At 37.3% G+C, this 15,419-nt stretch overlaps 1 long non-coding RNA gene across 1 annotated transcript; it reads left to right on the forward strand.

Annotated features, from left to right (window-relative positions):
- The first annotated feature begins 1,579 nt into the window (after positions 1-1,579).
- Positions 1,580-14,246, forward strand: LOC307176010. Its single transcript, XR_013824590.1, has 3 exons — positions 1,580-1,994; positions 2,237-2,401; positions 14,113-14,246. It is a non-coding gene; the product is annotated as an uncharacterized lncRNA (long non-coding RNA).
- The last annotated feature ends 1,173 nt before the right edge of the window (positions 14,247-15,419 follow it).

A 15,419-nucleotide genomic window follows, 5' to 3' on the forward strand; every position in this document is an offset into this window, starting at 1 on the left:
CTCTGCAGTAGTTATTTCCACTATTTTATCTTCCAGGTCACTTATCTGTTCTTCTGCCTCAGTTATTCTGCTATTGATCCCATCTAGAGTATTTTTAATTTCATTTATTGTGTTGTTCATCGTTGTTTGTTTCATCTCTAGTTCTTCTAGGTCCTTGTTAAATGTTTCTTGCATTTTGTCTATTCTATTTCCAAGATTTTGGATCATCTTTACTATCATTATTCTGAATTCTTTTTCAGGTAGACTGCCTATTTCCTCTTCATTTGTTAGGTCTGGTGGGCTTTTGTCTTGCTCCTTCATCTGCTGTGTGTTTTTCTGTCTTCTCATTTTGCTTATCTTACTGTGTTTGGGGTGTCCTTTTTGCAGGCTGCAGGTTTGTAGTTCCCGTTTTTGGTGTCTGTCCCCAGTGGCTAAGGTTGGTTCAGTGGGTTGTGTAGGCTTCCTGGTGGAGGGGACTAGTGCTTGTGTTCTGGTGGATAAGGCTGGATCTTGTCTCTCTGGTGGGAAGGTCCACGTCTGGTGGTGTGTTTTGGGGTGTCTGTGGCCTTTTTATGATTTTAGGCAGCCTCTCTGCTAATGGGTGGGGTTGTGTTCCTGTCTTGCTAGTTATTTGGCATAGGGTGTCCAGCACTGTAGCTTGCTGGTCGTTGAGTGGAGCTGGGTGCTGGTGTTGAGATGGAGATCTGTGGGAGATTTTAGCCGTTTGATATTATGTGGAGCTGGGAGGTCTCTTGTGGACCAGTGTCCTGAAGTTGGCTCTCCCACCTCAGAGGCACAGCACTGACTCCTGACTGCAGCACCAAGAGCCTTTTATCCACACGGCTCAGAATAAAAGGGAGAAAAAGTAGAAAGAAATAATTAGTAGAAAGAAAGAAAGAAAGAAGGGAGGGAGGGAGGGAGGGAGGGAGGAAGGAAGGAAGGAAGGAGGGAAGGAAGGAAAAAAAGAAAGAAGATAAAGTAAAATAAAATAAAGTAAGATAAAATATAATAAAGTTATTAAAATTAAAAAATATATTAAGAAAAAAACTTAAAAAAAAACAAACGGACGGATAGAGCCCTAGGACAAATGGTGGAAGCAAAGCTATACAGACAAAATCTCACACAGAAGCATACACATACACACTCACAAAAAGAGGAAAGGGAAAAAATCATAAATCTTGCTCTCATAGTCCACCTCCTTAATTTGGGATGATTGGTTGTCTATTCAGGTTGTCATTCCACAGATGCAGGGTATATCAAGTTGATTGTGGAGCTTTAATCCGCTGCTTCTGAGGCTGCTGGGAGAGATTTCCCTTTCTCTTCTTTGTTCTCACAGCTCCCAGGGGCTCAGCTTTGGATTTGGCCCTGCCTCTGCGTGTAGGTCGCCGGAGGGCGTCTGTTCTTCGCTCAGACAGGACAGGGTTAAAGGAGCCGCTGATGCGGGGTCTTCAGCTCACTCAGGCCCTGGGGGAGGGAGGGGCATGGAGGGAGGGGCACGGAGGGCGGGGCGAGCCTGCGGCGGCAGAGGCCGGCGTGACGTTGCAGCAGCCTGAGGCGAGCTGTGCGTTCTCCCGGAGAAGTTGTCCCTGGATCCCGGGACCCTGGCAGTGGCGGGCTGCACAGGCTCCCGGGGAGGTGTGGATAGTAACCTGTGCTCGCACACAGGCTTCTTGGTGGCGGCAGCAGCGCCTTAGCGTCTGTCTCATGCCCGTCTCTGGGGTCCGTGCTTTTCGCCGCGGCTCGCGCCCGTCTCTGGAGCTGCTTTTAAGCAGCGCTCTTAATCCCCTCTCCTCGCGCACCAGGAAACAAAGAGGGAAGAAAAAGTCTCTTGCCTCTTCGGCAGCTCCAGACTTTTTCCCCGGACTCCCTCCCGGCTAGCCGCGGCGCACTAACCCCCTGCAGGCTGTGTTCACGCCTCCCAACCCCAGTCCTCTCCCGGCGCTCCGACCAAAGCCCGAGCCTCAGCTCGCAGCCCCGCCCGCCCTGGCGGGGGAGCAGACAAGCCTCTCGGCCTGGTGAGTGCTGGTCGGCCCTGATCCTCTGTGCGGGAATCTCTCTGCTTTGCCCTCTGCACCCCTGTTGCTGTGCTCTCCTCCGCGGCTCCGAAGCTTTCCCCCTCTGCCACCCGTAGTCTGCGCCCGCTAAGGGGCTTCCAGTGTGTGGAAATCTTTCCTCCTTCACAGCTCCCTCCCACTGGTGTAGGTCCCGTCCCTATCCTTTTGTCTCTGTTTATTCTTTTTTCTTTTGCCCTACCCAGGTACGTGGGGAGCTTCTTGCCTTTTGGGAGGTCTGAGGTCTTCTGCCAGCGTTCAGTGGGTGTTCTGTAGAAGCAGTTCCACGTGTAGATGTATTTCTGGTGTATCTGTGGGGAGGAAGGTGATCTCCGCGTCTTACTCTTCCGTCATCTTCCCGGAAGTCTCTGGTAAGACATTTAAGTAAATTAAATAAACTAAATCTGCAGCTTCAAGGTTTTAAAGAACATTTATTGAAAACATGGGAAAAGATAAAACTATTTAATTAAAAATATTACAGTGGAGGGCTTCCCTGGTGACGCAGTGGTTGGGAGTCCGCCTGCTGATGCAGGGGACATGGGTTCGTGCCCCGGTCCGGGAAGATCCCACATGCCGTGGAGCGGCTGAGCCCGTGAGCCATGGCCGCTGAGCCTGCGCGTCCGGAGCCTGTGCTCCGCAACGGGAGAGGCCACAACAGTGAGAGGCCCGCGTACCGAAAAAAAAAAAAAAAGAAAACTTACAGTGGAAAAGTTATTGACATTAACAATAATTTTATTTCCTCAACTCTTTCTTAGTGTTAAAAAAGTGCCTCTAAGTAAAAGATTAAAGGTATCAATAATGGTCTTGATGACTCTTTACAGCATCTTTATAGGCTTCTACAAAATTGAAACAGTTAATGACATTATTAGAGTCCAGGTAACAAATCATTTTGCAAATTAGATATTGTCCAGTTATTGGCTTTAAACAAAGTAAAAGGAGGAGTTAATTCATTTATTATCTGATAATTAAACTTAATTTTTATGATAGTTCACTATAGGATTTTTGGCATAAAACTTAGAAAGAGATTGTTTTTAAAAACGGTGCAATGGCCATACAAAATTCCTTCTCCCATCTACTTGCTGTATTGCATAGAAGGTTTCTCAGCAAATGAACTATATCATGAAAAATAGGGTAGGAGTAGAATTATTCCTGTTACATTGTAGTGGTAAATAATATTAATTCATACATATGTAATTTAATTGGAAAAATCCAGCCCCATTCATCTCATTAAGTGATACATTTTCATTGAAATGTATTTTTGGTTATTATTTATCAAAATTTATAATATTTCAGAGTGTTTTGCCATGATATATTAGTAATAATCTCTCTCTCTCACACACACACACACACACACACACATACACACAAATGTATGTACAGCAAATATTCAAAGTTTCAAAATGCAGAATTGTTGTTTAGTGAACATTCTTCAACCACCCTTGTCTCTTCTCAACTCTACCCCCATCATATGTGATGACTTCATATTTTCTTAATAATATTTTAGAGGGTATTTTTTTTTTGCTTAAGAAATCAAATCTGCATATAAATTCTTTTACTCTCTGTTTAACACATTATTCTGTTCCTTGCTTTTTACTTGACATACCTTAGGATATGCTCTATATTAGTCTATAGAGACATAGAGAGTCACCATTGATTTTTAAGCTGCGTAGTATTCCACTATATGGTTATACCCTTATTTAACTGGACTCTTAAAATAACACTTTTTCCATTTTTTTTAACTTAGAGCTTCATGATCTTATGAAGTCAAAATAAAATGGAGAATTTCAATTTATATGCATATTTTTGTTACAATGGCATATGATACGTTGTTTAATAAAATACTTTCAAGCATACTATTGCATTATCTCAGATTAGATTATATAGTGAAATTAAAATGAAAATAGATGATAAAATGGGGTTATTAGATAGATTTAAGTGACTAAATGCTTTTGGTCCTTTAACTCTTTCCATCGCTCCCTCCCCTGCAAAAACTCCTCATGGGCTCTACTAGGAAATAATATTCATTGATTCCTTGGAGTTAGGTGACCATGGGCACCATATATCCTTCCCAAATTAAAACTTTTTTTGTCCAGTCTATAGCTTTTCACATTGGCTAACAATAAAGTGGCAAACATATGGTTCTATGTTTTCTGTGTCTTCTATACTTTAATGAATCTTTTAAAGATACAGCTTTGTGGTTATAGGTTAAACAGAGGAAAGAGTTTTGTTTAATTGTAGCCTTTTGTGGGAAGGATTGGTTGAGAGCTGGAATCTTCTGCCAAACACTTCTGGTTTCTTAATCATAAAGGTGTCTCAGGGTGGAAGTCAAATTTTGAATGCTGTTTTTTGGCAGGGTTTGACTACGCAAGTTTGTGGGCAACTTAGGTGAACAGATGGTCTGAAATAAACCAAGAAAATTTACAAAGGGAATTTAATGAAGATAATATGACAGAGAGGATGAGAGAGCTTGGGCATGAAGGACAGAGATGTAAAGTAAAAACTGGGACAAATTTGTGGAAAGTCTGCAAAGCACTGAAACCATTGTAGAGTCCCAGGGTTATGTAGAACACAATGGCTCAAGTAGGAACAGGTTTTGTGGCTTAGGCTCCTGCCTGGGATGAGATTACATTTTTCCACATAATTAGGCACCTAATTGTGCTCCTACACTTAGTGGACACACTTACAGCACCAAGTAATTGTGATTTATTTCAGAGCTCTTCATGTGGACCTACTGCCTCTTACATATCAACAGACCATATTTGATTGTTGAAACTATTTGTGATGTTTTCTGACTTGCTCTGACTAGATTTTGAGTAATTTAAAAGGCACTTAATATTGCTCATTCAAAAGAGAATCTAAATATCAAAATTTAGGTCTCACCAATAAGCTCACAAACGTGTTAAAAATGATCAGTATTTTCTACCAACGCTGAAAATGAGAGCATTGGTCAAAGGACGCGATAACGCAATACTTTTAATGATCTAACTATTCATTAGGAAAAAGATTTAAAACATCCCTATCCATTGTAATCAATAATTTCATTTTTAGGAATATTTTCTAAGGAAACAATTAAGAATATGTATAAGCAAGTATGTACAAAACTGCGTTGTTCAGAAGAGTAAAAACATAAACAAAATATTAATGTTTAACATAATATGGAACACTATAGAGACATTAAAATGATATTATAAAAATGTGTAATTGACATGGGAAGATTTACTCTTAAATATTGTTGATAGGAAAATCAGGTTTATGATTCTAACTTTGCAATAACTAACTAAATAAGCATCAATATCCATCTAATTCTATGACAGGAAAAATGTGGAGGAACAAATGCAAAAATATTAACAGTGATTTTTCTTTTCAAAGTGGAATACATTTGCTTTTTTCCCTGCAATGAATATGTATTGCTTTTGTTATAAAATTCAAATGATTATAATAAGAGATTTATTTGAGTGACAAAAAAATATCCGTATCAGCTAATTTATGCCTTACTGAGAAGACATAAAAATATGGGATTTCATGAGTAATTCAAGGATCAGAATTTGGGCATATAAAAATAAATATTTATTTGTTAAGTGAGGTAGCAAATTTAAAAAAAAAATAAAAGAAAGCTCTAAAATTGTACTGGTTCATCTGCTGGAGAAATGAAAACATATTATCAAGAGACAGAGGCTTGCTTATGTAATGAAGTCCTGTACAGAATAGTGAGGACACACAAAAATAAGGGAAGACCGTTTTCCTCAAAGAGCTAACAGTCTGCAGGGCTAGATTAACCAGCTCACAGTGGTCTAAATGTCTGCAGGTATGCTATGCATCAGAGAAAATGAGAATTTCCATCAGACTGAGTGATCAGATAGGCATTGCTAGTGTAGGTGAGAGTTAATATTTACACTTCCCTGATTATAAAAGTTATATGCTAATTTAAGAAAAATTTTAAAAGAGAAATAAATATAACAGAGATAATAATCCCATACCACCACGTTGGTTTCTTCCTCCTTCTCTTTCTCTCTCAAAAGATATAGCTAAAAGTGGGAATCCCCTGGTGGTCCAGAGGTTAGGACTCAGTGCTTTCACTGCTAAGGCCCTGGGCTCAATCCCTGGTCAGGGAACTACGATCCTGCAAGCCGTGAGGCCAAAATACCCCAAAAAAGGTATAGCTAAATAAATATATAAAAATATGTATAAATGGCATTATAAGGTCAAACTACATAAATATCAGTTTACTTGACTGTCATCTGCAATGCCAATATATTTTCTTTATTTTTTATTGACTTTCATGATATTGCACAGCATTCACTTACTCTTCCATCCACTCAAAAGTATTTATTGAACTCCTAGATTGTGGCAGAGCCTATTCTACAATTCTAGGGTCATCAGTCTATAAAACAAAGATCATTGACCTAAAAGAGCTTACATTTTAGTGGGAGGAGCGAGGGAGACAGAAGGAAATACCCTTGCATTGCTGAAATAAATCTAACTTGGTCATAATGCATTATTTTTACTGAAAATTTGCTAAATCGTGTTTAATAATTCACTAGAAGGGGCGAATAGTAGATTTGAGATAGCAGAAGAAAGTGTCAGTGAATTGGATTCAGGTCAATAGAAATTGTACAATTGTACAGTCTAATCTGAGAGTTTTTGCCTTTTATTGAAAAACTTGAAATTTTATTTTCAAAAATAATATAGCTAAGTATTACCTTTGATCCAATCTTTTGATATAGTACTAGGTACTGGGATTATAATATTAACTAGATAAAATCTTGGCCTTTTTGTGATTACAGTCAAGTGGGTAAATACAGACTAGTAAGAAAATATTTTCAATACATGGTCTATGAAGTGCTATGATAGGGTAGGTTAGGGTATGTTATGAGAATACATAGCAAAGACACCTAAGCTAGGCTCAGTAGGTAAAGGATGGGTCCTCAAAGGCAGTGAAGTGTAAACCAAGATTTAAAGAATGATTATGTATTAGTCAAGTGAAAGGGGATGCGTTAGGAGAAGCATTGCTGTCAGAAAGTGCAGAAAATACAAGTACTCAGAGACATGGTATAGTAAGATAAATTTAAATATTTTGTTGGTTAAAGCTTAGAGCTTAAGGAGAATAATGGTGAGAGATGAAGGTGGAGAGGTAAATGGATTAAGGAAATTTTCTAAATCTTTCAAAACAGATTAAAGATGTTTTATATCCCATGGGAAAGGGGAAGCCAACATACTTTTTTGCTTTCTTTTCTCTTCTTTGAAAAGCAGGGAAGTGACATGACTAGGTTTAATTTTAGAAATATCAGTCTGGTTGGTGATGGACAACACAGGGTCAGAGAGACCATATAGGAAACTGTTGCAGTAATTCAGGAGAGAGGTGATAATGGTGGCCTGAATTAGGAAAATAGCAGTGAGGATGAAGAGAAGTGGGCAGATTTGAGGGGCAGATTTAAGGATCACTTAAAAGATAGACAAAATTTAGAGATAGTTTAGATGTGAGAAGAGAGGAATACAGAATATATCATTTAAGACAGTGCACTCACCATTACTTGGAGATACTGAAACATGAGGGAATGTGAGGGATTAAAAAAAAAAAGAATGAATGTCATTGTGCCCAATAAAAAAATACTGAATCAAGGCCTGTAGTTTTCATTATTTTTTAGTTTCAAATGTTTTCTAATTTCCATAGCAATTACTTTTTTATCCACTGGGTTATTTAAAAGTATATTTTAAAATTTCTAAACTTATCAGAATTTTCTGCTATTTAACAAAAAATTTGTTAAGTCCCTGATAGTTGTGGGTTTTCCAATGTTAATTGCCTTGACTAGTCAGAGGCAGTAGAAATAGCATCATGACTCTTTTTAATTTCTAAATTTATAGGGTTTTCTGCTATGTCCTAGTTTAGAACATACTCTATGTAATTTTCAATACTTTGATGTTGTTGATAATTGTTTTATGACCTGATACATGCTCAACTTTTAGCAATGTTCCTGAAGTATACATTGATAGTTATGCTGTTCAAATTTTCTATATACTTAATTGCCTTTTTGTCTGATTTTCCTACCAGTTATTGAGAGAGGTGTATGAAAATCATCCACATAATGGTACATTTGTCTCCATCAATTGTGATTGATATATGTTAAGGCTATACTATTATTGCATACAAATTTAAATTGAGGTAACTTCCAGGTTGATTGATTCCTGTTCATCATTATGAAGTGACTTTTAATTCTACCAGTATTTCTCCATAAGATCTATCTTCCCTGACACTATTCCAGCTTCTTTTTATTAGGATTTTCATGGTATTTCTTTTTCTATCCTTTAACTTTTAATCTTTCTGCATTCTTCTGTTTTATATCTTCCTTTTTCATAATCCAGTTTGGCAATCTGTGACTCATCTAGAATATGTAGTACACTTATATTTAATATAATCCATTATATATTAAGTAAATTTACTGTTTAATTTACTTAATCTGCTTGGGATTTCTTGGAGCTTTTTGAATATTTGTCGTGATGTCTTTAATTAGTTTTTTAAAAATTTCAACTATTTTCTCCTTAAATAATGCCTTTATTTGATCCTCATTCTTTTCTTCTGGATTTTGATTAAACTTATATTTGACTTTCTCACAGTAGTCTCTCTTTTACCCTCCCTCTTTATTTTCCAAATTTTTGTCTCAAAATATTTTCTTCTAATTTATCTTTCAATTCAGTAATTCTCTCCCTAACTGTATCTAGTTTCCCTTTACAACTTGTTTAATTAGTTATTTATTCCAATAACTAGAAAATGTATTTTGTTTTCAGATCTTTGATGTCATTTCTTATAGCTTATAGTTTTATAGTCACTGTCTTAGTTCTTTAAATGTAGATGTATAATTATTGTATAATCTGGGCTGAATATTTCCCAAATCTGACTTCTATGCAGATTTGTTGCTCTTGTTTGTTATTTTTTCTGGTTATTGCTCATAAAGTTTACTTTCCCTGTGTGAATCATCATCACTGTGTGTTGCACAATGTATTTGATAAAAATCTTTTCAGAAATAAAATGAAGTCTATAATGGAAATACTTTTCCCCAGAGAAGATTGACATTTGTTTCTGCTAGAAGACCATGGTCACAGCCTCCAGTACTACTTTAATACATTTTCAAGGTTTAAAATATCCCTGAAGAACATGGAAGATTAAAATCTGAGTATAAATCCTTGTGGGATATACTATTTCTCATTCATCCTCACCTTAAGAGTATAGTCTATTCAGCTGGGTTTCCTGCTTAGCTTTCCACCTTATACATGCCAGGCTTTGATTTCTGTCCCCCCTTTTTTTGTGAAGCTGACAAAACAAATATGGTAATTTTCCTGAAGCAACAAATCCTCTTGAGACAAAAGCAGATTCCAAACCGGCTTTCTTCCCTTAGTCCTCAATTTTCCTTCCATTTGGGCCTAGTAATTCTTTACTGTATGGCTGCTTTATAAAAATATTGTTAAAACTATATATATATATATATGTACACACACACATAGTCTAGCTATTAAAACACCAAAGATCAGGAACACACTTATAGATAATGACAAGGAATAAAGAACAGAAACTTTCTGTGTTTCTGGAAATTTCTTCGACTATGAGCCTGTGTCAAGGCTGCTATTCAGCTGATTTGTATGAGTTATTTACAGACAGGATCCATTCTGTAGTTTGGCAACATTCTGATTAAGCATTATCCATATTGAACGGATTGTTAAATATGCTTAATATTACCCATTTCCTCTGCTGTTAAAAAAGAAAAAAAACTATAGCTCCCATACTATAAAGTTATTAATGCAAAGATGTTAGGTAAGAAAGGAAGAAAAACATTAAAGTCTTGGTTATGTCAATTTTCCTTCTGTGCCTAAGGACATATCAAAGAGAGATTAACTGCACTGTAACCACAGACAATGCAATAATTGCTATGCTTAAGTCTCTCTCTCAGAAAGCACTGTGGGGATTTTCATATAGCCTCTGGTATTTTACAGATTTTTATACAAAGTAGAAGTTAGTCTTATTTTTTTTAATTGCATTTTAATTAGTATCTGTATTGGTCAAGATTTTTTTAAATCTTTTTTTAAAAAAATTATTTATTTTTATCTGTATTGGGTCTTCATTGCTGTGCGCGGGCTTTCTCTGGTTGCAGCACGCGGGAGCTACTCTTCATTGCGGTGTGTGGGCTTCTCATTGTTGTGGCTTCTCTTGTTGTGGAGCACAGGATCTAGGCGCATGGGCTTCAGTAGTTGTGGCATGCAGGCTCAGTAGTTGTGGCACATGGGTTTAGCTGCTCTGTGGCATGTGGGATCTTCCCGGACCAGGGCTTGAACCCATGTCCCCTGCAATGGCAGGCAGATTCTTAACCACTGCACCACCAGAGAAGCCCAGGAGTTAGTCTTTTACAGAGGAAGGTTTGGACTTTTTTAATGGCAACTTATTTTGACATACAAATTTTGTTTTTCATGATTTTGTTGCATTATTTATTCATCAACAGGAAATAATAAATCAAACCCTGCAGGGAAACTCCTCTACCAATCCTTGGAAAATAATTCCCAACCTTATATATCTACATAAGTATCTGAAGTTTACTTACTGTGTGACATGGTGACTAGTGCCTTGAAAGAGAACACAAATACTTTCCTTTTTCCTTAAAAAAGGAAAACCTGAGAAAAGTATAAATGTATGATTAGGTGTATTAAAAATTCCCACCTAAAAGAGAGATGTAGAATGAGAATAATAGTAAAGCTGTTGACCTGGAAGAAAGATAACATTTTACTTGAATTTTTACGTTGCTGCACTTGTGGGAATTTCTTTGCAATGGAGATTTGTGGGATGTTGTACATCAGAAAAGCTGTTTTAATTCAGTAAATGGTGGTTGTAATATTACCTGCACATGTTTAGAATTAAATTTCAGAATAACTCCAATAGTAATTGCAACTGCATACAAATATGATTCTTTTGGGGGAAAAAATAACAGTAGAAAAAATACAAGGACAGCAATGGACATATACATAATTTAATTGAAAACAAAATATCATGGGTGGGGTATAGAATCTTTTTCAATAATTACATTTGTCGTGTTACATAACAAACATACATACGCTTCATAACATACTCTTGACTTTTTTTTTTCTTTTTTGGCCTCACTGTACAGCATGTGAGATCTTAGTTCCCCAACTAGGGATTGAACCCATGCCCCCTACATTGGAAGTGTAGAGTCTTAACCACTGGACTGCCAAGGAAGTCCACTCCATAACATACTCCTAACAATAATAATTTATCTACTTGATGATTGGTCTAATGTTTTCAGTATATAAGCTACATAAATTATGGGAATGAATCATTTTAAAAATTACTTTCGTTTTATCATTTGCCTAAGTCAAGACTTAGTTACTCTGGAGAGTTATATGATTTGAAAGTCTCTGAAAAACTCTGAATGGACACTAATTTAATTTGTTTTCTCAGATAGCCGGAAAATAATTTCCTTGATAATTTCTCTAAGTAAAAGTGTTATCTACATCAATATTATTTTTCCCTTTTGCAAATAAGTTAACTAAAATGTAAGTACATTAAGTTAATTATTTAGGGTTTCATAGAAAATTGCTGACAAAGCTTGCCTCAGAACATCTAAAGTTAAAGAATTCCTAGAGGGGAAAAAAGCAAATGAGCACAGTCATGCACGTTACCTAACAAATGGATATGCGCGCGCACACACACACACACACACACACACACACACACACACACGTCTCCCCATCAAAGTTCTATTCTGGGCACTTGATGTACAATTTGGGAACTATAGTGGTTCGTTAGGTAGAAAATAACTTATTCAAAGCAGAAAACAGAAGTGCAAGTATTGTGAGTAGATCTTCTATCAGAATGTCAAGGAAGAAGGAATGTGCCTTTATCTTTCTAGGTTCCTTTGTCTCACCTAAGAGTTATGTTGACATGAGACAGATTAACAGGAGAAAATCAAACAAAATTTTAATTACATGTACACATGGGAGAGAACCAGGAAAACTGAGTAACTTAACAAAATGGCCAAAGCCCTCAACTTAAATACCATCTTCAACTAAAGACAAAAAAGGATGTTGGGGCTAGGGGTTTGGGACTTCAAAGGGGAGGAAGGCAATTCACATGGAGATGGACAAGCAAATGATTGGTAAATAAATGTTTGCTTAGCCTTGCGGAGAAAATGGGACACAGAGTGGACTCTGATCTCTAGACTCTTCTAAGTTTCCCCCTATCACATCTGCCCCATAATTTTTGTAGATATCACTGGTACTAGCTCTATTCTGGGAACAGGTCCATTATTCAAATTTTTAGGCAAATGGGGGAGGGGGTAAAAAGAAAAACTTTCTCAGTCTGCTATTTTTTAAAAATAATCAGCCTAGGGCTTCCCTGGTGGTGCAGTGGTTGAGAGTCTGCCTGCCAATGCAGGGGACACGGGTTCGTGCCCCGGTCAGGGAGGATCCCACATGCCGCGGAGCGGCTGGACCCGTGAGCCATGGCCGCTGAGCCTACGCATCCGGAGCCTGTGCTCCGCAACGGGAGAAGCCACAGCAGTGGGAGGCCCGCGTACCGCAAAAAAAAAAAAAAAAATCAGCCTAAGTTAATCCTCATGCCAAAGAGACACATTTTGGGTTGGCAAATTTTGCTCCCCTATAAGAACATCTAAATTTTTAAGTCCTCTTCCAAACCTTAGTCTCAAGTGATTGGCTTTTAAGACTCTAAAGCAAATGTTAACATTTTCATGTCTTTTGATTATTTTAAATTACTAGATGAACAAATTTGCCATCTAAAAATATATTATCTACCTCCAGCTCCTATGTTTCCAGAAGGTTCTTCTTGCTCAGCTTTCCAGTGTCTATTATGGAGTTGTGAGGATTGCATTGTTAGTCATGCATGGGAATTTGGATCCCATAGCAATCCACTTCCATCAAACTGGTACTTCAGAAAAATCTTTGTATATCTATTATTTTTCTTTTGCACATTCTCTAAGATAGGAACATTAATAAATATTTATTGAAAGTAGTATGCTTATGATAATGTAAAAAACTAACCCATTGTCTTAATAGTGAACATTTTAGGATAGCATAAAAGTAATCCCCCAGATAGCTCCAAGACATAAAAACAGAGCTGAATTGAACTGCTCACTCTAATTTAAGTGGAAAACCTTGACTCCTTTCAAATCCTTTCCCAGGGGAAGTCTGGGGAAAATGATGGCTATTAAAAACAAAATCAATGGTAGTACTTGTTTTCTGATCCCAACTGTTTGAAGACAAACCCTTCTCCAAACTGAATCCATTACCACTTTAATTTCAGACAAAATTTATTATTTTTTTTAGAGTAAGTGAATGAAGAGCAGGGACAGTCTCACTGACACATATTTGGAGACTTCTTGAGAGATTAAATATACATGACATAGACTATTGAAAGTCTAAAGAAAAATCCAGAAGGAATGTTTGGTATAAACATAAATAGCAATCAAAGACAAGCTTTTACCTTAAAAAAAAAAACCAAAACACTGGAGATGGGATGAATCATGTCTCAACTTAATGTAATTTTTTTGCCAGGCTGTGACAGTCACAGGATGGTTTTATACCCTTGTTGCTTTTGGTGGAAAGAATAACTTGAGATTGAGTTAAATCTGAAAAGCCTTTCCTACAGTGCATAAATCATGGGCATCCTGAAAGTCCATATGTAACACCATTAAACAGCCTCTGTAGCTATAAAATCTGAGTATTTTCCTTAGGGCATAAAAGTGGAATTCCACTTTAGCAGTTACAGTGGTCAGCAAAAAATCACCTGCTTTCTACACTCTCTGAACCTTGATGAATCCTTATTGATATAATTCTAGTGCAAAGCTTTCCTCTAAAGTTTACTTTTATTTGTATATTTTTCGATGGATCCTGCATCCAGAAAACACAGAAGTGTTTTTTGTGTTGAGCACATGTAGAGCAGAAAGGTGAACTCCAGGGGCAAAATTCACAAAGAATAAAGTGGGAATAGCACTCCTTAGAGCATAACACGATAATCTCTGTGAATGCTGTGTCCAGGTTCCGTGAATGTTTTATACGTTTTTTTCAGGCTGCCTCTTCCCCTGGCTTCAGGGAAGGAAGCTCTGGTAGAAGCGCAGGAAGAAGCCCCGGCAGTGTGCTGAAACCACTCGATGCTGGCTGCAAGAACAGATTGTGAAATCCTCATTAATTTTTCAAGTGGGTTGTTAATTCTTGGTACTTTGAAATCAATGACATTGGAAGTATTTACAATATGGAAATAGGCAAATACTACAAATTGGGGTTTTATTTTGCAGAGGGAGAGCCTGATTATCAGCACACCACTGAACCAGAGGATTTCTCCCCCTCTCTGTCTCTCTGTGCTTCAGGTACTACCTCTAGCAGAGATGATTCTCATCTGTGGCTTCAGCTGTGGGTGGAGAACTTTCCAGTGAGGTCTGCTTCGCACCAGGTATACTGAATTATTTCCTTCCAGCAGGAGGCTCCAGCTCCCTTGTTCCCTCCATTCTTAGAAGTAAGTGGTAGAAGCTTCCTGCTGTTGATAACATCTGGGTGACTTCACAATCCCCTGCTTAGTTTTTCAGCTCTTCAGTTACCAATATAGTCTATCCCCTGTATTAATGTCTCTCTTCTTTAACTATCTGGAATGGCTTCTGTTTTCTGACTGAGCTATTACCATTTCACATACCTTTTCCTTTTCAATCCCCACGTGCACTCAGACAGAGGGACAATATACTTTATTGAGTTTTTTTTTCTTCTTGCTACATTATGGATGCTTAAGCTCTAGGGAAAATTCTCCTAACATTTGTATTGCTTCAGATTCATATGAGAGGGGCATTTTTAAAGCTGAGTTAGCTGATCATAGCCTATCTAGGTCAGTGAATCTTGAATTTTGCAGTACAGATTTTGTGACCTTCATTTATTCATGTAATAAGATTTTGTAGTTTGAACCATGTACCAGGTACTGCATCAGTTCTATAGCAGAAAGAGGAATAAGACAAGGTCCCGTCCATCGCTTCCAATTTTCTCTTTTATTAGGTTTGATAATTTCCTAATATCATTGTATTTGATGAAGTATATTGTAATTGTAATTTTGTCTACTACTCCATCATTAGAGAATGAGCCACATGAGAGAAGCAACCTTATCTTTCTTATTCACTGTGGTATTCACATATCCCAAAATACAGTTAAGTACCCAATGTGGAATTAAATTAACTCCTTTTCATTCTTTAAGTTTTAGCCTAAATGTCACCTCCTTTATAAGGAGTTCATGTTGTCTCCAGCTGAAGACAAATTAGAGAATAGTAAATTTTGTTCCAGTGTTCTCTGGTATTGCACTTACTATTTTGTTTTAAACTTATTTGTTTAAAGCTCTCA

The sequence above is a fragment of the Stenella coeruleoalba genome (assembly GCF_951394435.1).
Source record: "Stenella coeruleoalba genome assembly, chromosome: 17".
Classification (NCBI taxonomy): domain Eukaryota; kingdom Metazoa; phylum Chordata; class Mammalia; order Artiodactyla; family Delphinidae; genus Stenella; species Stenella coeruleoalba.